This window comes from Hyaena hyaena, unplaced genomic scaffold (assembly GCF_003009895.1).
Source record: "Hyaena hyaena isolate Hyena2069 unplaced genomic scaffold, ASM300989v1 scaffold_13, whole genome shotgun sequence".
Lineage (NCBI taxonomy): Eukaryota > Metazoa > Chordata > Mammalia > Carnivora > Hyaenidae > Hyaena > Hyaena hyaena.
In genome coordinates, this window is record NW_024080645.1 from 161385 (window position 1) to 188590 (window position 27206).

A 27206-nucleotide genomic window follows, 5' to 3' on the forward strand; every position below is an offset into this window, starting at 1 on the left:
CTCCTCCCCACCGCTCTAATTTCAATCATTGTAGACAAATCTTCTCTCTGCTTGCTTTGATCAGATCGGCCTCCTGTCTGTTCCTTTAAGTGCCACAACCTTTTGCCTTGAACCTGCTTTGCCCTCTACCTGGAATGTTCTTCTCATATCTGGCTTACTATCATCATCCTTCTAGATTCATTTCAGATGCCACCTTCTCAGAGAGGCCTCCTCAAGTTATTATCACATCACCCCATGCATTTCCTTCAGAAGTTTTTCCCGGTGTAAATATCAAGTAGTATTGTTATTAGCACACTTATATTCATGCTACACCCCACCAGAATATAAGTTCCATGAGCGCAAGAATAATAAGTATCTTATTTACAATAGTATACCTTCAGCAGGGCTGTGGTGATGAATAATTTCAGAGGATACTATTCATCTTCCATTCTATTGAATGGCCTTCTGAAAACAGATATTCCCAGTTAGAGATGATTTCCTTTGGCTGAAGACATTACTCTTACTTACCCAACTCACACTAAAAATGTAGGTGGTATAATTTATCATAGCTTCTGTTTGAAGTATTTTGGGGAGACAAGATATGGCGAGGGAGAAGAGCAGAGGGGGTGTTGCTTGGAAGTGAAGAGTCTGTGAGGAAACCAGACAATGCTAGAAGGAGAAAGGGTGTGACAGTGGGAGATGTGGAGAGTTCACTTTCTGAACTTGTACAAGGCTAGCGGCAGGTGCAGAAAGCAAGAGATGAGATATTTGGGGAAGAGGCCCTGAGAAGGGCAAAGCGGGCATTACACTCTCCACACTGAGGCATCATTCATTCCTAATACATAATTCATTCCTAATGCAGCTGCAGAAGTAAACTGCTTAAAACACCTAGGACTCTGACACCATCAGGGACAGGTGATGGGCTGGAGATGAGATATGGGGCAGACCCACCATTGCCTTCTATGGCCATCCTGTTCAGGCACCTTGCTGCAGGCACATGCGAATATGATGTTGGTCCTTAGGGCCTCTCAGATAGGAGATCAGCCAGAGAAAATGGCTTTGCTAGGGGCTCAGCAAAAGCAATCACAGGTGCTTTGAGAGTATAAAGCTGGACCCTGGGTTTACTACATCCTAGCTGGTGAGCACTGGGCTGTGTTGGGAAATGTGTCAGAGGAGGCTTCCTGGAGGAAATGGTGCCTGAGCCGAGTCTTAAAGAGCTTGAGTTGGGCACATAAAGAACCTTCACAGCCTTCCACCAGAGGAGGTGACATCTAGGTCTGGGAAGATGGAATGGACACGCTCTGAACTGGTAGCATGCCTACCTAGGAATGGAGGCCACTTTGTTGGCTTCCAGGCCAAAATTGTGCCTTGGCTGCACTGCTTGGACAGAGTCTTGCCGTGTGAAGTCTCCTGAGGCTTTCACCTGCTTGGTGAAAGCACCGGGTGAGCCCACACTTTAGAAAACCCACCACCAAGCCAAAGAGTGGAAAGGTTGAAGAGACTGTGCCACATAGTACATCCCTGAACTACTAGTTACTAAGCTAACATGTGGCATTTCTCATTTGGAGAAGGGAAGGAGGATGATTAAGATTTACTTAACACCTTGTCTGCTGAATATTTTTAGTTTTTGATGTTAACCTATTCCATACGTGTAGAAAACTGTAAGTCAGTAGATAATAGCAACTTTTTTATTTACAAGTTAGAGACCTGATCAAAGAGAATCGTCCTCTCCTGGGGGGTCCAAGATGGTCCAGGATCTGGCAATAATCCTTGCATTAACTCATTAGTCTTCACAACCACCTTGAAGGATAGGTTTCATCTTTACTGTTACCTTTTACAGGACAAGGTAGTGACATTTCAAGAAGACAGATAACCTACTCTAGATCACCAGCTAGAATGTAGTAAACCCAGGGCCCAGCTTTTTCTACCACATTATTCTTTGGTCTTCGAGCATCCCCTCTCAAAGTTTAATGTGCATACGAGTTACCTGATGACCTTGTTAAATTTGGATTTAGCAAGTCTGGGGAGCAGCCCAAAACAATTTCCCAGATATGGCAATGCCACTGGCTCAACCACTACATGTTGAGTAGTGAGGTGCTAATCTAGACAAATGTCCCTTTGTCAGGTGGACAGTCTCCTTAAAGGCTAACATGATGTAAAATACTGTTTCCTTTCTTTATACAGGGAAACCAGGGTTTGAACTGTTTGGATGACTTGACCATGCCAGGGCACACTTGCCAAGTGCAAACGTCAGATCCCGTGGGCCAGAGAGTCGAGCTGTGTCATGAGCTAACCTCTATGAATAGCCCTCTCAAATCAGCAAGGCGGTCTCACCAAACAATCTTCTGAAAGGCCATGACTATACAGGATGGGCTTTAATGAGAAAAGTAGCTTCAGCCATTGACACCAATGCTAAAAGTCAGAGGTCAGATCTGGAGGTTTACAGACTTGAACCTGGGGTCTCTGCATTCATCAAAGACAATAAGTTCTTGTCTCATTATCATCTCAGATATAGAGATAATTCTATGGAGACCCTCATACTACATGTATGACCTTTTGGAAATCTGTGAACATTGAGGGACTCGGATGGACAGCCAATGGAAGAGCCAAGCCATATGAAGGTCATCTGTAAGACCTTGGCCTTCAAAGATTCCTAAACAAGTGCTCTCCATGCATTTGGGGGAGTATAGCATGAAGTTGGTGGCATTTACACAGTAGAGAGGAAGCAAAGGGGGCACATCTGTTTCATGTGTCCAAGGAACATTCAAGCGAGATGAACAGTCAATCCATAGAACCCAAGAGTAGCCTGTGCCCAAATCCTCCAGCCATGAGATCACTTTCTGCGAGTAGAGGCAGAAAGATCATTACCGCCTGAGAAATGAAATGGAGATGTGATTGGAAATGTCACGCCTTGGGTGCATGAGCATTATTCCAATAATCAATCACCCAAATTGAATTGCTTATTTGTACATCTGATTGTCTTTGCATTATTTAGAAGCTATTTAATGGCAGCCCGCCTGACAGCATGCATCTAACACATGCCAGATAGATTTAGGAGACTCGGAAACATCTCTTTCTAATTGTTTAGACAGGCATATTGATTGCTATTTCCTCTTTCAGGGTTCTCTGAAGCATATTATGTCCTTTGTATGCTCAACACACATATACAGGCACGTGCACACGTCGAGAACAAACAATGCCCAATGCAGAAGTGGGAACTGCAGAAAGCATCAGCCCTACATTGGGGAACGTGTATCTAGAACCAAGAAGCCAGATGATGGGGCTCTAATTTCAGCGTCACTACGAGGCCCAGATTCCGACCCAGAGATTGAGGGCTGCAAGTTCCAGGATGGGTAAATTCGGAGTTATTCTGTGAGTTCTCTGGGTCTAGAAAGCGTGACAGCTTTCTCGAGGAAGCTGTGTTCTGCTGTGTTCTGATTGGCTGGCACGCTCCCCGGGAAGCTGGAAGAACTTGCCCAGAGTTGGGGCAGAAGGTGAGATTGGTTCTCGCTTTTTTCCATTTCTGCAGGACGCAGGCAGGGACTGAAGACGCTGCCCTTTGGTGTGTGGCCGTGACTGGGATGACAGAGCATGGCTGACTGTGATTAAGAAACCCCATCCCTCCCTTCTCTGCCTCGCTCTGGCGTTTCCATAGTGCAGCTTCATTACACTGCCTGGGTTCCTTGGATGTTAAATGTAAGAAATTAAAAGATAACAATGTTAATATCCTGGTACATCATGGATTTGTGAGCTTAAGTCTGCCTCAAAAAAAACAAAATGACAATTTTGATGTGATATGTACTCTTCTCCATAGAAATTATTCTTTTTTTTTCTTCTATCTTTCAAAGTTTATCTTTCTGCCTTTTTTTTTTCTCTCCCTCTGCCTGCCTTAGAAGGGAATTTGCATAACAAATGCCTTGGTTGCAACACCCCTGGAAGCCTGAGCTTTGGTCAAGGGCAGCCCTTCTCCTCAGAAGTTCAGACCCCCCCCCCCCCCCCCGCCCCTCACCGTGAGGGCCCCAGATCCCAGGATCTCTATGTGTTTACCTCTGGCTGGAGAATCCCTCCTACTCAAAGCAGGGGAAACCTGGAGAGACTCAACGCTAGCGAATAGCTTTTGCAGAATGACGTTTTGATAAGTATATTACTCGGAAAGGTACTGACTTTATTCTGTGGATGTTTCCAAGGTCTAGCTGAGGATAGGAGAGTGACTTTCATTTTTCAAGCCAGGAAGTCCTTTGTCAATAGCCACTGGCATTTTGATGCACTTGGGGGGCTCCTTGGTGTTAGGCCCACCCACAGCTAAATCAGAACATAAACCCGATTTACCACGGAGGCTGCCTACACTCTCCCCCCAGGGTCTCAACTCCCTGGCTTCTCTAACCACAGCTTAGCATCTGAGCTCCACTTAGGAGCACTACATGGGGTGTTAGGGAAGAGCAATATGAAAAGACAAGTGGATTTGGTCCATGCTCCTGGATGCTCAATGTTTAGTAGGGACACAAAAGATAAAACCCGCAATAGTAAGAGTCAGTATTGAATTGGCAGAGGACAGACAGGTCAGAGCCGGTGAAGAAGGGTCGGAGAAAATGACACGTGTGTAGGGTTTTGAAGAAGGAATAGGAGTTGAGTAGTGAAAGAGCCGTCTATGCACGGTCACAGAAGCATGAAACAGCTAGAAACACCGGACTATGGATTCATGGGTGAGTTGGCACGTCCAGAGCCCACACTCTGACTCCAGGTTTCACCTTACCAAGCCTGGGTGAGTGAATCTTTAAAGGCAGCCACACACCCTTTCCCAGTCGACTCTAGTTAGACTTTCCAGCCCCTAAGAAAAATAGAGAGGGTGTCCTGGCCATTCAGGGTCTGGGACATGTTGGCAAAGAGAGGACCTGAAGAGCACTTTCCTCTGGGACAACTGTCTGCCTCTCCACCTTATGCACAAGGCTTTTTGATAATAGTTCATATCACCCTTACATAGAGGAAGAGAATGGGGTGCTTGCTGCTGTGTGGGGAGTCAAGGAGGGAACTGGAGACCCGCGTTGCTCACGACACACCAAGAGCTCATTTTCCTACACTGTCTGCACACCCAGAAAGGAACAGTCCCCTCACCCTCCAAGTGGGAGTGTTCGTTATCACAAAAACTTCCCTCGGGCCCCTGGAGATGTCAGCTGTTCGCTGAGATCTTTCACAGTGTAAAAGGTCTTTAAATATCAGCCCAGCGACCGAGGATCCAAAGCCCCAAGACCCTCACCCGCCTTCAGCTCCATCTCTTCCATCCTGTCCTCCCCGGCCCTGTTTATTTTTAGTGGCGATCAACCCAGCTCCTAATCTTGAGAGTTGATCTTTTTGAGTAAATTTAATTAACTACATTTTTAACTCCACTCTCTTCAGCCTTGGCAGGCGGGAGCCATTTGTCTTGCAGATGACTGATCTGATGGAGAGGGGAAAGGCAATGCCAGAGCCAGAGCCCTCCTCTCTCCCCCGCCCCCCAACTTTGTTGAAAGACATCAGCTACTAACGGGATTCTGGGCCATGGATCACCAGAGATGGCCAGGCTGGGGGTCTAGAGGCTGGGGATGGCAGGGAGGAATGAGGAGGGTCTGAACATGACACTGGCCGAGTGAAGGAGGAAGGGCAGTTCATGTGTGTGAGCGTGTGTGTGCACATGTGCACGTGAGTGCGCATGTGACTGCGTGTCACTGTCACCAAGCTGACCGCTCTGCTCGGGCCACTGACATTTTTCATGGCCTCCTGCCAGGGTGATAAATGAGGAAGGGGCAAGGCAGTCTGCTTTTGCCGCCTATATTTCCCCCCTCTTTGTTTTTATTAAACGCTGATTATTAATATTAGAAATGGAACACTGCCGCAAGAAGCCATTTGCAGTTAATAAGGCTGTCGCTGCCGCCTGGGGAGTTAATAGAAGCCCGAGGAAGCCATGTGAGAAGCACTTAATAGCCGCGTTAACCAAGTGGATCGGAAGCCCAAGATACAGCCCGCTTTGGCGTGGTTGGTGGGTTCCGGGCCGGGCCCCCTGGCCGAGGCTCCCCCTGTCCCCGCGGGGACCCGGGTAATGCCTGGGTGTGCGCAGCTGCTGGGTCGCAGGCCAACTGTGCGCAAGAAGCTTGGGAGCAGCGTCCCAGGCCGCAGCTGTGAAAACATTGGCTGGGCCTCCCCTTCCCGGCAGGCCAGGCAGGTCTGTCTCCGATGGGGAAGGGAGGGCTCTGGCCCCTGCATGGGGCCTCCCTCCTTTTCTGAGATGGCAAGTTTCAGGGCACTGTTTACCCCACCCCACCCTAGGTCACGACCAGCCTTGAAAGGGAAGATCAGCAAATGTGAAATTGATGGGGGCAGGTCTTTGAAATGTTGGCGCTGCTGGACACCTAGAAGAAGAGAAAATTCTAACGCCTGCTCTCAATAGGCTGATTTCCTTACTTGGGGAGGGTGAGAGCTAGGGAATGGCATGGATGCCCATCTGCTGTGGGTCCCGGGGAAAGTGGTTCCCTGCCCGTGGTGAGAGGAAGAGGAAGGGTGGCTGAGTCCTAGGGTGGGTTTGTCCTCAGGATTAGGGACAAGTGTGACCGAGGAGCAGCGTCTCCATTCCCCTCGCATGGGTATCCCTATGCCCCAAGGAGATACAGGTTTTTTTTTTTTTTTTCTTTAAACAAGAAGAACCACCACCACAAAATAACAAGCAGCCACCTCACTGGTGAATGGAAAAGACAATGTGCTTGAGGGAGTTCTTTCAATCATTATTCTGAACTTACTGCATCTTACCAGCCTTAGGAATATTGAAAAAAAAATGACCATGAAATGAGATACCCGGGAATAAATTTAATCAAGGGGGTGAAAGACCTGTACTCTGAAAACTAGAAGACATCAATAAGAGAAATTGAAGATGACACAAATAAATGGAAAGATATTCTGTGTTTATAGATTGAAAGAATTAATATTGTTAAAATATCCATGTTATGGAGCACCTGGGTGGCTCAGTCAGTTGAGTGTCCGACTTCAGCTCAGGTCATGATCTCACGGTTTGTAAGTTCAAGCCCCACGTCGGGGCTCTGCGCTGGCAGCTAGCTCAGAGCCTGGAGCCTGTTTCAGATTCTGTGTCTCCCTCTCTCTCTGACCCTCCCCTGCTCATGCAGTCTGTCTGTCTGTCTGTCTCTCTCTCTCTCTCTCAGAAATTAAAAAAATATATTAAAAAGAATAAAAATAAAATATCCATGTTACCCAAAGCAGTCTACAGATTCAATGCATCAAAATCCTGATGGCATTTTTCACAGAAATAGAACAAAGAATACTGAAATTTGTATATGGCACTACAAGAGACCCCTAATGGCCAAAACAATCTTGAGAAAGAATGAAGTCAGAGGCATCACACTCTGATTTCAAACTATATTATAAAGCTATAGTTTGGAAGAAAAAAAAAACCCTGTATGGTACTGGCATAAAAACAGACATATAGGTCAATGGAACACAATCGAGAGCCGAGAAATAGACCCCTGCACAATATGGCCAACGAATTTACAACAAAAGAAGCAAGAAAATACAATAGAGAAAGAACAGTCTCTTCAATAAATGGTGTTGGGAAAACTGGACAGCCACATGCAAAAGAATGAAAATGGACCATTTTCTGACCACACTGCAATTAATTCAAAATGGATTTTAAAGACTTGAATATAAGACCTGAAACCATAAAACACCTGGAAGAAAACGTAGGCAGTAAGCTTCTTGCAATCAGTCTTTTTTGATGACTTCTTTGGATCTGACTCCAAAGATGGGGGGCTGGAGGGGCTCTGGGCAGCTGAGTCAATTGAACATTCAACCCTTGATTTTGGCTCAGGTACTAATCCCAGGGTCGTAGGGCTGATCACTGTTTCAGATTCTGTGCTGAGAATAGAGTTGGCTTAGAAGTCTCTCTCTCCCTCTGCCCCTCTCCCCCTCTTGCATGCATGTTCTCTCTCTCTCTCTCTCTGTCTCAAAAAGAAAAAAAAGAATTTGAAATTCAAAGACAAGGGGAACAAAAGTAAAAATAAGTGAGACTATATCAAACTACAAAACTTCTGCACAGCATTGGAAATCATCAGCAAGATGAAAAGACAACTTAAAGAATGAAAGAAGATATTCGCAAATCATATATCTGGTAAGGGGTTACCACCCAGAGTATGTAAAGAACACATGCAAGTCAATAACAATGATGACGAGCAAAATAATCTGATTTTAAAAATGGGCAGAGGAAAGGGGCGCCTGGGTGGCTCAGTGAGTAAAGCGACTGACTTCAGCTCAGGTCGTGGTCTCACGGTTCATGGGTTCGAGTGCTATGTCAGGCTCTGTGCTGACAGCTCAGAGACTAGAACCTGCTTTGGACTCTGTGTGTGTCTCTCTCTCACTCTGTTCCTCCCCCCCTCATGCTCTGTCTCTCTCTCTCTTTCTCTCAAGAAGAAGTAAACATTAATTGTTTTTTAAATGGACAGAGGATCTGAACAGACATTTCTCCAAAAAAAGACATTTCTCCAAGCATGCAGTTGATCATCAGGTTCATGAAAAGATACTCAACATCACTCATCATCAGGGAAATGCAAATCAAAGCCATAATAAGACATGACCTCACATATGTTAGAATGGCTATTATAAAAAAGACAAGAAATAACAAGTGTTGACAAGGATATGGATAAAAAGAAACACTGATGGTTGTTGGTGGGAACGTAAGTTGGAGCAGCAGCCATTGTAGAAAATAGTACAGAGGTTATTGAAAAAGTCAGAAATAGAACTATCCTATGACCTAGCAATGCCACTTGTGGGCATTTATCTGAAGAAACTGAAAACACAAATTTGAAAAGATGTATGTACCCCCATGTCCATTGCAGCATTATTTACAAGAGCCAAGATATGGAAATAACCTAAGTGGTCATAGACAGAAGAGGGATATATACACACATCACATATATTCATAATAATTTATGAATATTATTATTCATCCATGGAAAAGAATAAAATCTTGCCATTTGGAGCAACATGGGTAGACCTTGAAAGAATTATGCTAAGTGAAATAAACCAGACAAAGACAAATACCGTACGAATTCATTTCTACATAGAATCGAAAAAACAAAACAAATGAAAAAAGAAAACAAAACTCATAGATACAGAGAACAGATTGGTGGTTGTCAGAGGGGAGGAAAGCTTGGGGGTGGGTGAAATGGGTGAAGAGGGTCAAGAGGTACAGGCTTCCCATTATAGAATAAATAAGTCCTGGGGATATAATGTACAGCATGGTAATTAGAGTCAATAAATAATATTATCTCGCATCCTTGATGGTTGCTGAGAGAATAAATTTCGAAAGTTCTCATCACAAGAAAAAAAATATTTGTAATTTTGTATGGTGATAGATGGTAAGTAGACTTACTGTGGTGATCACTTTGAAATGTATACAAATATAAAATCATTATGTTGTACACCTGAAACTAACATGCTGTATGTCAATATACATTGATAAAAACAAACAAACAAACAAACAAAAACAACAAGGAGCAACTGGGCACATGTTAGACATTGCAAAACTGTGTTTGTAGTGCAAGTGTGTGTCTATGTTTGTGTGTGTTTAAATAGTTTTTCTGTGTGCCTGAGTCCATTCAGTTCTCCGGGCTTGTGTGTAAACACATCTGGAGCAGATACCCTCCTCACTCCCTTTCCCCGATCCATGTTCCCTCCTTCTTGGATGAAAACACAGCCTGAAATATTCTGTGGTGAAATCTCCTGGGAGTGCTTCAGAGCTAAAGAGTTATGCAGGATGAGGAAGAGCAAAGGGAATCAGATCTGAGGAATGTGAATTAAATAATAATCACTCTGACAGCAGTACTTGGAAAGCTCCAGGGAAACCAGAAGTTCTGAAGTTCTTTCTCTCATTTGAGATAGCTTATCAATCCTAGAGAACACAGCTCATTTCCCCTTACCCCTAAACAGAGTCAAGTTCTGCCTGTTCTGTGATATCATCCAAAGTCTGTTGAGTACCTGTTATTTGCGAGTGTTTCCATTGTCAAACAAAGGGGTTGAGTCACAAAGACTGCCATTAAAAGTGAATCTCATCTACCTAGAAAAGTGTCGATAGCATCTCCGTGTCCAAAAATTTTTGCTGGATGACGAGATGAAGAACTTGTATGAAAAGACTAATAAGTATATTCTGTCTTCTCTCTCTTCTGCCCCAGTGCGGCAACACATGCTTTTTAACATGTGGATAGATGAGTGTTCAAAACCCATCGCCACCATTCTCTAGATCTGCGCCACTGGACAGGCCCACCTAGCCAGTCTCCTATGAGGTTGCCCAACTATGAAATGGCAACAAAGATACATAAAGGACAGGGTGTTTGAGGATGTGATTAAATAATACATATGAAGATAACAAAGAGGGGCTTCAATTATCTTAAGTTCCCTTCCCTGTCCTGTTCCTGGAAAACCAAAACACAGGGCAAGTTTGGACAGTGGTTCCAAGAATAGGCTCAAGGGTGCGAGGTTCAAATCTTGCCTCTGCCACTCCTAGGCCCAGTGCTCTTAAGAAAGTGATTTTTTCACTTTGTATCTCAGTCTTTTCATTCATAAAATGGGAATTCCTTATAGGGCTGTTGTAAAAAGTACATAAAACAATGCATCTTAGCAGTTTAGAACAAGACCTCACTCACATGGCCACCCTAGCTAGTGCTGTTACGATCTTGAGTGAAGGTGAAAAGTATCTGGGGAAGAATGATCAAGGTTCCCCTTGAGCACCTTGACAGAGTGGAGTAAGGGCAAATGGAGCTGTTTGCCTACAGGGAGTCTATATCTTGCATAATATGTAGAAACAGAGCACCCTTCTTTGAGAAGAAAGGATCTAGTATACCATACCATACCGAAATACTTTGTATTTCAGACAAAGGAAAACGCATGTGGCCATACTAACAATATGAAGTGTTGTAGATCTTTCCTGTGCTTTTTCAGCTGGAGATAGCCCCTAACACTCGAGACCCATTCGTGACAGCATTTACTAAGAGATACTTGTGATGAGGAAGCTGAACAGGATCTTTAGGAGGGAAAAAGTAGGTGTCCACTGACCTTCAGAATTCAAAGATCTCCTTTCAAAATGATGTCTGTTTGAATCACAAGTTGGACAGTTGAAAGGGCATCCCTGACCATTTGAGAATCTGCAGAGTACAATTTGAGAGACAGCAGCCTGAAGCTTTAAGCGGCAATGCCCATAGCTGACTGGTTCAATATCTACAGGGGCTCACCCACCAATCAAAATGTGTTATAGCAGGCCAAGAGAAAATGAGAGAGGCTGTCTACACTTGTCCAAATAGCTCACCTGACTGATGTGCATTAGTTGACTTCCTGAAATGACTTTCTTTTTCTCATGCACAAAATCCTGGTCTTCCCAGGAAGATGATGGCTTATATATTATCTGTTGGTCATGTCAACCTGGAGAAGGCATGAAAAGGTTTGGTGCCAGGTTGGTGCTGGAGGCAAAAAGATCAGGGAACAGAAGCAGCGTTTTCCTCCCTGGGTGCTGAAGACATCCAGGATGGTCATGGTACATTGGGGGCCAGCCATGCTCTGTGGGCAAACCCAGTAGGTTTTATTCCATAATGAAGGGGGAGAGGGGAATCCATTATTTCAAGGAATAAATTGCTTTAAAAATGAACAAACAAAATCTTTGAACAATCAGAAGAGAAAACCATGTTCTTCAGTTTTGTAACAGATTTTCCCAATTGGCATTCAGGGCTTGGGAAAGAAGCCATCATAGGCACTTGGGGTAAGTAACCACAAGTGACAGAAGTTGGAGAATTCTCTTGAAAATGTACTTCTGTCAGGGATTAAGAGCCTAAATTCCTAGACTGAGAATGGGGGCATCATAAGCTATTGGCCACGTTCCTCAATATGGTGATGGGATATGAATAGCAGCATCTCCGAATGTCTAATGGTTTAGGCTGGACTGAACCTGGAAGTGACTGTCCCTTCCACCTGTGACCTAGCTAGGGCTGACCATAATCTTTAATTGGGGCCTGTCATAACTTCTATAACCGGGACAGTCATGGTCACTGAATGGAATCAGCCACTCCTGCTTCTGAAACACAATGAATACCTGGCCCTTCCAGCCCAAGCCCCAAGGCAGATCTGCTAGGCTGGAGACAGCCCACCCTCAAGTAGAGAACAATTGGAAAAATTATGATGCTTTCTCTGGTTCAAAGCTCATTCAAGCATGGCCTCTGCTTTCCAAAAGCAAACAATCCAGGGAAATGATTCTTCAACATGTTCCACTGCGAAGCACCTGGAATGTACTTTTTGGAACATTTTTAGACATTAATATGTGGAACTCGTGGTAACCAAATAAATGTTTTTGAAGTGAATTAAACTAAAATCCCATCACAGTAGATACTCGTTGAAACACACAGTGTAAGGTGCCGTGTTTCAAGACAAAATTCGGGCACTTAAAATTTTTATCCAGCCAATTTATTTGTCTCTTGGAAAGCACATGGGATTATTTTGTTTCAGCTGGGGAGCTCCTCAGCCCAGCCCCTAGGACCCCAACACCTGTGGCCAGGTGCCGGGAGCCGCACCGGCCTCTCTGGATGGCAGTCAAAGCAAGGAAACGGCAGTGTTTGCAGCTCCTGCCATGAGAAACGAAAACTGGTATCTCTTCCTGCTACTACTGGCTCATGTTGGAAATAAGCCTGCTGGTATTGACCAGGCCTCACAATATTCCACATCAGACCCATATTCTGAACACAGATACCTCATAAGGAAAAGCATATTCCTGCCTTTACAAAAGAGACTTTAGATGAAAGCTCTATGGGTGATTGTCAAAAGGCTCTTCCTATGGGCCTTGCAGACCCAAGGCTTAGATCATAAAGGGGGTTAAGAACACAAAAGTTACAATTGAGCCTGGCCCCGAGACAAAGAGCCTATTTTGGGGTTAAGGGCAGAACACAGTTACTGCATATATCTTTGCTAATTGATGAAGCATGGCAGTCCCTTCCTCAAGGCCTCCATTCCACAAACACCCTCCCTTACATTGGCAACTGGGATGAGGATAGATAAGAGTAGCTAAAACATAAACGCAGGTGCAAAGACTGACACATTTAGGGCCCCCATGTTAGTTTCCACAAATAAACCAATTCAGAAACATTTATCCTCTTGAGAGCCAGACAGAATAACTCCTAGCTTATCTATATACAATTTAACTTGTATGTTATCCAGTTTTTCACTAAGAACATTCTGTTATTTCCTTGGTCGGAATAATTCTGCAATTGATATCATAAAAGGCCATTTCTTACCATTGTAAGAAATTCTTTTCTCTGACCTCATGTTGTTGCTGAACTTTTAAATAAAGACACCAAAACCGACAGGACAGAGATGCCTGTCTGGTGATCAGAAAGAATCTTGGGGATCTCTCACTCTCTCTCTTGCCAACACCATCCATCCTTCAGAGACCCCTGGACCTGCCGGAGCTGGCTCAGCCTCCGACAGCTAAGGATTGAGAGTCAGTCTCCTAAGATAGCATACATAAACATCAAACACTAGGTCATTGTCAAGGGCAGGGTCACCAGGGTGAACTGGAGAGTAAAAGAGTAAAGAAACTTCTTATCTTTCCAGGAAGAGTCTGGAACAAGAACCCAGAGTCCATTTTAAGACACTGAAGGAGTTGTCTTTTTCCCAAATAGGTAGAAAATTGACAAATAAGCATTGGTACTAGAAATGGGAATTCACACTTCCAAATGACAGACCACAGAAAACAATGGAAGGGCCACTGAGTTAATTTAGTCTAGACTTTAGAAACTGGGTTTACCTAGCACCAACTCCATTAATTGGTAGCAGCTTCCTGGAGCTCTGGGCTGAGAAAGATTTTGAAGCTATTGGACACAGCAGAGAAGCAGGCAGTGACCTGTGAGGTCTACGAGGCAAGCCCTGATCTACTCTCATCCCTTATGGAAGAAATGAGGGAACACAGTTCCAAAAAGAGATCAGACAATTCAGAGGTAGGGCAGCAGTAAAACTCTGACTCTCTGAATACTGGATTACATATTAGAATTAGATTCAAATCAATATATATGGTGTTATTATTATGTATCTTGCACTATGGTAGGCTTTGGGAACACAAACTCATATTAAATCACATATGTTCTGGTTTAACCATTGTTTATGATTAGCCTAAATTCTCCCACTATTTTTCCATTTCTGGTCATTGTTTTACATCTGAGTAACTAGAAGTGCATATAATGTTCAAAAGAAATTCCAACTGCCTTGCCCATATATGTCGATCTCTGCCAGGAATGTTCTCTGACCCAGGCTGCTTCTCTAAGCTTTGGGTGGAATTCTTTCTATTGTAACCCAGGGTCATTACACTGTATGCAGTACATCGAACCTAAAAAATCATGTGGGATTGTCATTTACAAACTGAATTAAATATCCAAGGTCCTGTGGACATCAGAGAGTCAAAACACCATTAGGCCATATAAGCAGAACACGGTCTTCTCCTCTAGAGAGATATTTGGATTTTAATAAACCAGGAGATATTTGTATTCTCTATTGAATGCAGAAAATGCAGGGTTCTGTCTAATGTCACCAACAGCACTGTGACCAAACTCTGGAAATGGCACCATCAAATCCTGTGGCTGAAACTTTGGTGGCTGAACCATGGGTTTCTCAATTAATCACACTTTTTTTCTTCCCCATTTACCCCAGTAATAGTATGGCTTGTACAGACAGGGGTGGACGAAGGACAAACCTGGATATAGAAGTTCTTAATAGAAATACATTTTTTGTTAAATGCATACACAGCAGAGGAAACAAGTGACTTTGGAGACTCATCTGAAGAAATACAAGAAGGATGCCAGTGTGGAGTGAGTCTCATTCAGAGGGAAACTCATCTTGAAGTCTGAAACCCATTTGGGTTCCCCAAAGTCCCGTCAGTCTCTAAGAGGCCACAATGAACATAGAGTCTTTTTAATCTTATGATAGCTTTTCAAAGAGAATCTGAAGTACGGGCTGTGAACTCAGCCAAGGAGGCTTGCAGAGAGCACTCGCTCTGGGAACTGCTGAGGGAGAGGGTCCCAGAGACAGGATCGCACCAAAGGCAGAAAGGGTTCTCCCAATACCAACATCAGAACCCTCTCAAACTCCCACATCATCACTTCCAACCCCACAACCGACAGTTAAGTGGCAAGTGAACAGAAAAGGTAAGTAAAGTAGGCTCAGCCATGCTTCAGAACAGTACACAGCTGCTTGGAAGTGATCCTACACCAGCATTTACAAATAGAGGAAGTTCGCCCTGATATGCAGCAAAATTAACACACAAATAATGAAGTTAGACAAATCTCTGTGCTTCTGGCTTCCCTGCAGGAAAGTCTGCACTGGCTGAAAGAGATCTGCATCAGTGGGCACTTTAGTTCTTCAGGGTTCAAACTTTCCATACTTCTCAAAGCTTATTTTTTTTTAATGTATATTTATTTTTTAGAGAGAGTGACAGAGCTTGAGTGGGGGAGGGGTAGAGAGAGGAGACACAGAATCCAAAGCAGGCTCTAGGCTCTGAGCTGTCAGCACAAAGCCTGACGTGGGGCTTGAACCCACAAGCGTGGAGATCACAACCGGAGCTGAAGTCAGACACTCAACCAACTGAGCCACCCAGGTGCCCTTATACATCTCACAGATTTTAAAGTAAACATGTACACTTTATAACTTGAAAGTTACTTCTACAGGTTGTAATCTGCCTCTTGACTCAAACACTCAGGAACCTAAAATATAAAGATTCTTATTTCTAGATTCTAATTTTAAAATTTCCAGTTAAAGGGGAGTCTGGGTGGTTCAGTCAGTTTAGAGTCCGACCTTTGGCTTCAGCTCAGGTCATGATCTCACAGTTCATGAGTTTGAGCCCCCGCATCAGTCTCTGTGCTGACAGTGTGGAGCCTGCTTGGGATTCTCTCTTTCTGCCCCTTCTCTCTCTCTCTCTCTCTCTCTCTATCTCTGTCTCTTTCTGTCTGTCTCTCTCTTTCTCTCTCTCAATATTAAGAAATAAACTTTAAAGAAAATGAAATTTTAAAAATTTCCAGTTAAAGATTCTGGGCTCTACATTCTAGCATTGAATTTAATGATTCAAAAGTTCATCTTCATGCCAACTGACTTGTGTCTTCTTGCAATTTATGTCTTGTTTTAATTTATTTTCCAATTAGGTTGCTATAAGCCTTCCAGGAATTCCTAAATCTCCTCTTAGCCTTCTGCCTTGAAACTAAGTAAACTCTCTTTGTTTTCCTTTCTAGAGGAACCCTATTTTCAATATCAACTCATTTCTATTTTTCCTCCTAATTTACCTTACTTTGCTATTTTTCATTCTCTCTTATTTTTTTTTTAAGTTTATTTATTTACTTTGAGAGATGGAGGTGGGGGAGAGGTAGAGAGAGAGAAAGAGAGAAAAGATCCCCAGCAGGCTCCACGCTGTCAGCACAGAGTCTGATGCTGGGCTTGATCTCATGAACCAGAAGATCATGATCTGAGCCGAAACCAAGAGTCGGATGCTTAACCAACTGAGCCACCCAGGAGCCCACATTCTCTTTATTAAAAGACTGAGGCCAGAGCGGGAGGCCGTGTTCTTAAGAGGAAGCTTATTTATAAACATACACACATACATGCACACACACACATGCACAAGACCATATACTTTCCATTTGTGTAAAAGGAAACCGCCTGATAATTTTTTTCCCCAATAGGAAGTGATCAGCCCGTAACAAAGTTTTTTTAATCCACTTAGTATCTATTAATTTCCATTACAGTACTCCCTCCCCACTGAGAATTCTCATTATGCAGAATCCTACTATATGTGATTTTAATTCTGTGTACTTTTTCCACATTAGAGAGAATTGCAGTTTGAGTATGTAGAAGTCACAAGTCATTCTGATACATTAAATAAAAATGCACTGAAATATCCATAGTAGGGGCTCCTGGGTGGCTCAGTCCATTAAGCATTGGACTTTCGCTTGGGTCATGATATTGTGGTTTGTGAGTTTGAGCCCCACACAGAGGCTCTGATAACTCAGAGCCTGGAGCCTGCTTTGGATTCTGTGTCTCCCTCTCTCTCTCTGCCCCTTCCCCGCTTACTCTTTCTCTCTCTTTCTCAAAAATAAATAAACATTAGAAAACATTAAGAAAAAAAGAAATGCACATAGCAAAATAATGTCCCATAACATGGAAAGATGTCAAAATATGTTATTGAGTTGGGTTAAATAGAGATTACCAAACAGCATGTAAAATATAATCAAGAAAATTATGATGGATAGGGCCCAGAGGCAGTATTATATCTTGTCCCACGGACAGGACATGATAGGCACTGAATGGTCAGATGCTGGTTTTGACTGAATGTCAAGCTGTTAGCTGTTCTGAACATTGCCTCTCTCTAAATCTCATTTTTTTCTTATCTATGCCAGCGGCGGGAAATGGGGCTTACTTTTCCCTGCTCCGGAAGTGATTATGTGGTTTAGGACTAGTGTATGTAAAATGCCCTGTGTAGACAGCAGGCACCCAATACATGGCTATCACTATAGTAAAAACCTATCCTACAAGAGTCCAGGCTACAAAACATTGCATGTCTATCATCTTACACCAAGCAACATGCCAGGGGTAGTCTTCTGGAAACGTGCTAAGCTTCATTTCTCCTTCATCCCACTGCGCTGCCTCAACCCACCACTTGGTTTACAAACATAAACAATCGAATCTTTATGAAATGAGCATGGATATATGTACGTGGGAAAAAGAAGACAAGAGCATAAGCCAACATGAGTAACATTCGGTGCTTCTGAATGGTGGTCATATAAACCACTTTCAGTTTCCATTGTTTGTGGCCTCTATGGATCTCCATGGGAATACATATCGTGATATCTACAAGAATAAGTAAAATATTTTTTACATACAAGACAAAGGGTTCTGAAGATTTGGATACAGAACCCGGCACATAAATTAATGTCTCTTACCTTGTAGAATATCTAAGCATAGTTTTAAAAAGATAACAAGTATCTCATCAAATTTGCAAAGAATGGAAGTCTTAAAAAGTTTCTAGGTAACAAAGGAGAATAAAGGAAAATTGACCATCTTCTATTACTTGTTAATAGTGTAAACTGTCACTGATGGTGTCTTAGTGCTTTTGACTTTATTGCTTTATTTTCAAGGAATGAAAACTATTTGTGTCCTGTTAATGGTTCACTCACGATTACAGGTCTCAAGCCTTATTTCCTTGAAAAGGCCTTAAAGCCTTTAAATACAAATTACCCTACCACAAATTCTCCTTGTACAAGATTTTGTTGTAAATATGGCATTTAAGAGCAAGGAGGCTGTACTATAAAAATTTTATTTCTTTGCATTTGTCCTTATTGATCCTCAACGAATTTTGTGGGGGCTTTTTGAAGCAAAATAAAATTAGACCTAGGTCCTTTACATCAACATCTATTACAAATAAGTGTACAATTTAATGATCATAAGCAAAACTATAAAAATTCTAGAAAAAAACAAATGATTATTTCTATAGTTTTGAGAGTAGATAGACAAAGGCTATAGTAAAAAGAAAAACACACACAAAACATTGGGTGGTAGATTTTCGGACATACAAACCAGACAGAACATATGCAGTAATTCTCACAGATAAAACTAAATGGTGAAGTGAAAGTTTGACTTCTTCTTTACCAATTCTGATGCCTTTTATTTCCTTTTGTTGTCTGACTGCTGATGCTAGGACTTCCTGCTAGGAATTTACCCAAGGGATACAGGAGTGCTGATGCATAGGGGCACATGCACCCCAATGTTCATAGCAGCGCTCTCAACAATAACCAAAACATGGAAAGAGCCTAAGTGTCCATCAATGGACGAATGGATCAAGAAGATGTGGCTTATCTATACCATGGAATACTACATAGCAATGAGAAAGAATGAAATCTGGCCATGTGTAGCAACATGGATGGAACTCGAGGGTGTTATGCTGAGCGAAATAAGTCAGGCAGAGAAGGACAGATACCATATGTTTGCACATATTGGTGGATTAGGAGGAAGTTAATGGAGGATGATTTGGGAGAAGAAGGGGAAAAATAGTTGGGGAGAGGGAGGGAGGCAAACCATGAGAAACTCTTGAATGCTGAGAACAAACTGAGGACTGATGGGGGTGGGGGAGAGGGGAAGAAGGGGTGAGGGACATGGAGGAGGGCACTTGTTGGGATGAGTACTGTGTGTTATATGGAAACCAACTTGACAATAAACTGTTTAAGGAAAAATTAATTAATTAATTAATTAAACTAAATGGTGAACAACTCAGGGGGAAGATGGTCTGTAACAGGTATGTTTGACCAACGTACTGTATAAAGTGCTCTTCCACGTAACATACAAAAAATATGGGGAGAGGTGGGTTGTTTAAGCAGGTGGCAGTGACCCTGGCATAGTGCCGCCTCCCTGAGTGACTTCTAGGTACCACGTGAGTGTCTAGGCTTCTATAGGGTCCAGTAGATCTGAGCAGCTCTGGTAAAAATACTGTATTTCTCTTTTAACTTGAACTGCAGGGGAAAAAATCTATTAGCTTTCATTTTAAAAGAGAAAGAAATGTGACATTTCTTGCACCTGAACGTGTTTCAAGAGTACACCTATCTCTTTGCCTACATTTTCTAAAAAAAAAACAAAAAAACAAAAGATTGCACCTAAAGGGAATTTTATTTTATGCTCTAGGAGAATCTTGCTACAAAACTTCTTATGCATTTTGAAAAATAAACAAAATAAAATCAAACAAAAAATGCGGAAGAGTTGCAAGCAAATGACAGGAGATATGAAGTGCTGGGGATGGTTCCCAGGATGGCTCGACACAGGGCTCGCTCTCCTCTGCAAGGAACACACTTCCTCCGTGCCTGCCCCAGACTTGTCCCGGCATTTCGCTCAGGTTTGGGCCCAAAAGTCACCTCCTCAGAGAAGCCTTCCTTGACCGCACTTATCTAAAAAGTCCTACATCTCTCTCTATCTCTGTCTGGAATTCTATTAAACATTAATTCACTTTACTATTTAGTTTCTGCCTGCCGCAGTGGTTTTCCCATCCCCACAAAGTCAAGGACATTTTTTTGCCACTATTTTATCCTCGGGCCCCAGAGGGATGCCTGATATGTAGTAAACTCTCAATAAAATATTGATTCGAACACATAGTAAATATTAAGTGATGTTTATCATCATAAGGGCTAACAATGTTCCATCCTACTATTGGTGGCTCATAGCATCAGTGTTGACTTTGAGCAGACAGGCCACAGTAGAGGTTAAGAAGTGGACTTGGAGAGCCAGACATAGATTTCCCCCCAAGTTTTATACTGTAAAAAACCTAAACCTACAGAAAAGCTGCAAGAGTAAAAAAAGGACACTCACCTAGTTACCAATTCACTTAAGATTCTGCCACATTGCTTCCTCTCTCTCTCTCTGCATAAAGATGGATGTGTATATAAGTATAGATACATGTACATACAGATACTTATGCGCGCACGCACACACACACACACACACACACACGCACATTTTGGTTTTGCTAAGCCATGCAAGAGATAGTTGTGAACATCATGACACTCAACACTTGAATACCTCGGTAAGTATCTTCAAAGAACAAAACAGTAGAGCCACAATATAGCCAGTGCACTTGGGGAAAGGTAGCACTAATACTAAATTACGGTCTGACAAACTCTTATTATTTAAATTTCCCCTATGGCCTCAACCCTCTCCTAGCACATGAGCTATCTTTAATCTAGGCTCTATACAGAACAGCATTGCATCTAGGCAACGTGTGTTTGCTCTCTCTCTCCCTCTCTCTCTCTCTCTCTCAACCTAGAACCCCCAGCCCTCTTTGTTGTTCATGACATTGATTCCCTTGAAGAGTCTGGTCCAGTTGTTTCACTGAACCATGTGTCACAGCGGGTGGTAACACAGATCTGGCTTTGATTTTGGGCTCCATCATTGTATTTACTATGTGAATTCCAGCAGTTTTCATGGTCTGGACTTCCAAATTTATCAAAGGAGGATGATGATAATATCTCTCTTAAAAGAGGTTTAAATTAAAGAATGTTTGAAAAGTTTTTAGCACAGAGCCTAATTCTGGTGCTGTCATTTACCAGCTGTGTGACCTTGGACAAGTTTCTCAACCTCTCTGTCACTCAATTTCTTTGTAGAATGGAATCATAGGAACTAACTCTTAGGGGTTTTCTCAAGATTAACAGTACACATGCAAATCACTTGGCTCCCATATACAAGCATTCAAAAAATGTTAGCAATCTCATTATTATTAAAAATTGCCATGTGATGTTACACAGTGATGCTGTCGTAGCTTTTGAAGCCTAGAACTTCTTATGTCTTCTCCACATCTTGGGAGAGCTTTGTAGGGACATGTATGTTACTTTTATAGCTTTCTCTCTTTTCTGTGTCAGGTTAAGTGCTTAGACTTTTGCTTGGGCCATGAGACAACCCATTCTCACTAATCTGGTTGATAACCAGCTCTTGGGAGTAGAATGCAAATGACTGTATTTGATAAAACTGAGTACAAATAGGTAAGAGTTGAGTCCACATGAGTCCTTTCTTGCCTTTTTTTATTTTTGCTCATTTAATTTAATGTTAAGCTTCTGGGTAAACACTCACCCAAAGCACAATGAACTGAAGTACCTATCACCTACTTTAAACAACATAATGCCCCTCAGAGTGGGTCTGTAAGGGCCAATATGATTTAATGTCTTCATCAAGGGTCTAGCAGAGAATTAAGAGCATGACTATCAATCAGCCAGACAGCAGCCAACATCTTTTAATTCAAAGCCGGATCTCATACCCCAGAGCCTGTGTTCCTCAAGAGTGCATTGGCATCTGGGCCCTGTCCCTGGAGAAACCCTATATCTTAGTGCAACATGCTCCTCACGTGTCACTGCTTCTGACCTGCGATTCGAGCGGACACAATTTTGTACTCAGTCTCCATCTCATCTGTGTTTGCTACCCCCATGTTACCACCTCACTGCCCCAGCAGCCTACAGGGCCGGCCACCCCTCCAGCCTGCCCTGCCTCCCAGAAGGGATAATTAGCCAGCGTCAGGGTGAACCCAGCTCCCTCTGGTTGAATTCCAAAACAGATGTCAAGTTCAATCCAATATCCAGCCCAACTGTTTCCTGGCACTGGGTAGAGATGACGGTCACTCAGTTTAATTTATTTTAAACCAGTCTATGTTATCTTATTTAGATGTACCTATAACACATCTTAGATGATTGATAGATAGATAGATAGATAGATAGATAGATAGATAGATATGGATTTGATTCCGCGTTTGACCTTCCAGCTTCATTTTTTCCCCAAATTTGCAAATATGGTAATGCAGGATTTTTAAGTGCAAGTTTCACAAGTAGCTGATTGGAAATTTCTCTTAAAACACCTCCCCTTCTTTATATCATGTGTGGCCTTCACTTTTGTTCCTTGAACAAAGCTGAATTCCTTCCTAAAAGCATTTTTTTTTTAGAGTGAAAGCCCTTTGGTTTTCCCTAGTGCTGTATAATGAGTTGCCCTCCCTGCTGGGAACAGGCATTTCATTAACTTTTCCTTTCCGGCTTTCCTAATACAGGAGTCTCATCTCTCTCATGTTTAGAAAAATAATAAGAACCTTTTCTGCCTCCTTTTACCTTACAGGCGAGAACCAACATTTCAGAATCCAGTGTCTGATAAACAATGGGAAATGCTATAAAAAACACCAATCTGATAAGAAGACTGGAGAAGAATAACAAAAAGTAGTGTAAAAATGGTGGGTTTCCATTGGGATAACTGAATTAAGGAAAGAAATGCCATGTGCATAAAACAGGCAGCTGAAAAATCTTTCCTAATTATAAAAGCCCAAATTCTATATAATTCTGCCCTTTCTGTGCCAGACATTTGCTAGATGCTGGAAGATAGAAAGAGAAGTTAAGACATAGTTTTTGCACACTGCCTACAAGGAAAGAGAGATGTGTTAACATTTTTAAAAGGACTGGGACGCATGGGTGGCTCAGTTGGTTAGGTGTACAAATTCGGCTCAGGTCTTGGTCTTGCAGTCCGTGGATTCAAGCCCTGCATCGGGCTCTCTGCTGACAGCTAGCTCAGAGCCTTGAGCCTGTTTCAGATTCTGTGGCTCCCTCTTTCTCTGCCTCTCCCCAGCTCGTGCTCTGTCTCTCTCTGTCTCAAAAATAAACGTTTAAAAAATGTATTTAAAGGATATTCCTATAGTACTAATCATTGCTTTATATCCAGGTTCACTGGGGACACTACTGAGCAGGGCACTGTAGGATGAATAGGAGTTTGCAGCATGCATGGCAGCAGGAAAGACAATCTGAGCAGTGAGGAGCATGCTGTGGCCAATTCACAGATCATATGCTGAGATGGGGCCAGAATGAAAAGGCAAGCAGGTCGGAAAAGATAGTATGCACTAAGGAGCATGGATTTGATTCGGACCTTCTATATCTAGCCATAAGAGACTACTGGCAATCTTAACATATGTGGCTTTTTCATGCATTTGTGTCTTTGCACACCCTGTTTTCTCTGCCTGATATGGGCTCACCCTGTTCATCTTGACAGCATTCAATCTTCCTTCAGCATTTAATCCCAGCTTCTTTTAGAGGAGGGCTTCACGAGAGACCACCAGCAGCCCCACCCCCTCCGCAACATATGGCAGTACAAAAGAAATTCAGATATACAGTTCAGGAACAATTAATAAACCTATTCCAAGCTAAAAGATAGCCAGATTTGAAATCTGATTATACCCCAGCAAACACTGGAGAATCAATTTAAAAGCTCTTAGAATTTATTAACATTCCACAAACGGCCATATGCAATGTACGAATATGAAAAATGTGAACAAAAATCAGATTTCCTATGTGGCTGGCAATAATAATTTAAGATATAATGGACATAAAATTACATTTACAGAAGTAAGCAAAAAATATCAACTACCTACCGAAAAAGGGGGGGGAGCTAAAAAGTGTGCCAGGTCTCTATATAAAAGAGGCTATAAAACTGAGGATAAATTAAACAAATTGAGTAAGCAATGCCTTGGATGAGAAGCCAGAATTTTTCCAGCATGCTCATATTTCATGTAAGTAAGGAATATGATGAAAACAATCTAAAGCGAAATTTTAAAAATCAAGGAATCAAAATTTCATTTAGATATTTTGAATATTGGCCAAAATGATTTTAAGGTGTCCTAAAAAAACAGAAATGAAATAGCTATATGGGGGGAAAAGGAATGAGGTATCAATCTGCCCTAACAGATACTAAAATATGTTGTAAAACTGTAGTAATTTAGTAAGCATGACGCAGGCCAAAAAACCTAGAGACAGCCAGTGAAAAGGGAGTGACACTTTTCAGCTGGAACTGCCATCTTCCAGTAATTCACTACAATGACCTACACGAAGGGAAAGAGGAGAGGCGCTCGCTACATGTTCTCTAGGCCTTTTAAGAAACATGGAGTTGCTCCTTTGGTAACATACATGGGAATCTACAAGAAAGGTGATTTTGTGAACATCAAGGGAATGGGCACTCTCCAAAAAGGGATGCCCCCCAAATGTTACCACGGCAAAACTGGAAGAGTCTACGACGTTACCCAACATGCTGTTGGCATCGTCGTAAACAAACAAGTTAAGGGAAAGATTCTTGCTAAGAGAATTAATGTACGTATTGAGCATAGTAAGCACTCGAAGAGCCGAGACAGCTTCCTGGGGCGTGTGAAGGAAAATGATCAGAAAAAGAAGGAAGCCAAGGAGAAGGGTACTTGGGTTAGCTGAAGCACCAGCCTCCCCCGTCCAGAGAAGCACACTTTGTGGGAACCAATGGAAAGGAGCCTGAGCTGCTGGGCCTGAGCCCATTCCCTATGAATTCATGGCATGATAAATGTAAAATAAATAAATAAATAAAAGACCTCAAGACTGTAAAAAAAAAAAAAAAAAAAAAGTGAGTGACAAATTAATTGTTAAAGGGGCAACAATAGAAAGGTTCTATTAGTCAATGAAACATGCAGCAAAAATGTTAAACTATTTAAAAAACAGGTGAAATCTCAATAGACACACAGACTGAAATAAATTCCAGGTAAAGGACAGACTTAAATGCAAAGCCAATTAGAGGATACAGAATATCTTCAAGCTCTCTGAATGTGAAAAATATTCCAAACAAAAAAGCAATAGAAGAAAAGTCAGGGAACACTAATAAGCGTAACTCTATAAAGCATATAATCTGCACCCACCAAAAATAACAACAGGCAAAATGAAAACCTAAGTAAGAAACTGGAGAGAAGTATTTGTGAAATTTGAATAAGAAAAAATGATGCTAATATGTAAATAGTTCTTAAAAACCGATAGGAAACATAGAAGATAAAAAGAGAAAGTAAAAAAAAAAATGAAGATGAACAAATGAGACAAAATAAAATTCACAAAAGAAGAAATATAAATCCCACTAATAATAAAAGAAAAAAATTAATGTTTATTTTTGAGAGAGAGAGAGAGGTGGGGGGAGGGAGGGGCAGAGACAGAGGGAGACAGGCTCCAGGCTTTGAGCTGTCAGCACAGAACCCTACGCGGGGCTCAAACTCAGCATGTGCGATCATGACCTGAGCCGAAGTGGAACACTTAACCCAGCCACCCAAGCGCCCCGTAATAAAAGAAAATTTTTAAAGGATGCAGACTTAGTCGACCAGATTGGCAGATGTTTTTTTAAATGATAATATTAATGTTGATAGCGTTAAGATAGGCATGTTAATACACCCCTGGCTGGGAATGTGAAAGGAGCACCCTTTGGAGCACCTGGGTAGCTCAGTCTGTTAAGTGCCAGGCTCTTGATTTCCACTCAGGTGGTGATCTCATGAATTGTGAGTTCAAGCTCTGAGTCATTCAATGCTTGGGATTCTCTCTCTCCCTCTCCCTGTCCCTCTCCTTCTCTCTACATCTCTCCCCAACCCCACCCCCCACCCTCACACGTGCTCTCTCTCTCTCTCAAAATAAATCAACTTTAAAAAGGACCTAAGCTTTATAGATAGCAATCTATAATATACATACAAACTTTTTTTTAAATACCAGAATTCTAGTTTTAAGGAGTGAAGAAAAGGCATTTTTGCCTTTTAATCTCTCAAAAGGAATCATAAAAATGCATGAAGAAAATGAGATGGGACCAAAATCTCCATTTTCCGTTAAAGTAGAGATGATCCTTCAATGTAAGCATAATACATGAAATCAAAATGCAAGTGGAAAAACAAGAACTGACTAGCAGAGTATAAGGAAGCCAAAGTCAAGTTAGGTGGTCGGAAGAGTTCCATGGAAAACGAACGCTCTGGTTTCATATGTTTTTCTGCTGTTCGTCTTTAGGGTGACAATTCAATCTTCCATTTGTTTCATGGTCACAAGACAATTACTAAAAAACCAGCCATCACATCTGTGTTCCAAGCAGGAAGGAGGAAAAGGAGAAAGCCAAAATCCACCTACATGCCCCCTGATCTAGTTCCCTTTAAACTATATGTATATTTTCTTAATTTAAAGTTTATTTATTTATTGATTTTGAGACAGAGAAAGAATGGGTGAGCAGTGGGGGCAATGGACGAAGAAAGAGAATCCCAAGCAGGCTCTGCACGCCAGCGCAGAGCCCGGTGCAGGGCTGGACCCTACAAACTATGAGATCTTGGCCTGAGCCACAGTCAAGAGCTGGATGCTTAACTGACTGAGCCACCCAAGTGCCCTTGAGCTATCTCCCTTTAAAGAGTTTTTCCCTTCAAATAATTACTATGCAAAGGGAAGCAGGAAAACACAGCTCTTTAGCTGAAAACATCACCCCCTACTATATAGGGGTCCGTTGCTAGGCAAGAAAGGAAGAATGAATTTAGTCTAGAAAACTTGGCATGTTTGCCTCAGAAATCTTTCAGATAATAAATAAAAATGGAAAATCAAAGGACAGCAATGCATGCACATTATTTAGAAATATGGGGGGGAAAACCAGCACAAACAATCATAAAATTTGAAAGGCTTTGTCTTCTGGGAGGAAAGCAACAGAAACAAACAAACAAACAAACAAACAAAAAGAAGGAAACAGGGCTGATGATTTTTTTCCTTTAACCCTTTTAGCACTATTTGTTTTTTATACTATGGACATGCACTCATTTATCAAAACAAAACATAATTTAAAAATTCAGCTTCAAGAGATCTTGGCAATTGCAAAGCTGCTCACTTTTA

The 27206-nt window shown here is 42.2% G+C and overlaps 1 pseudogene; it reads left to right on the forward strand.

The window, feature by feature from the left end:
- The first annotated feature begins 24395 nt into the window (after positions 1-24395).
- On the forward strand, positions 24396-24882 carry LOC120220288 (annotated as a pseudogene).
- Positions 24883-27206: the final 2324 nt, after the last annotated feature.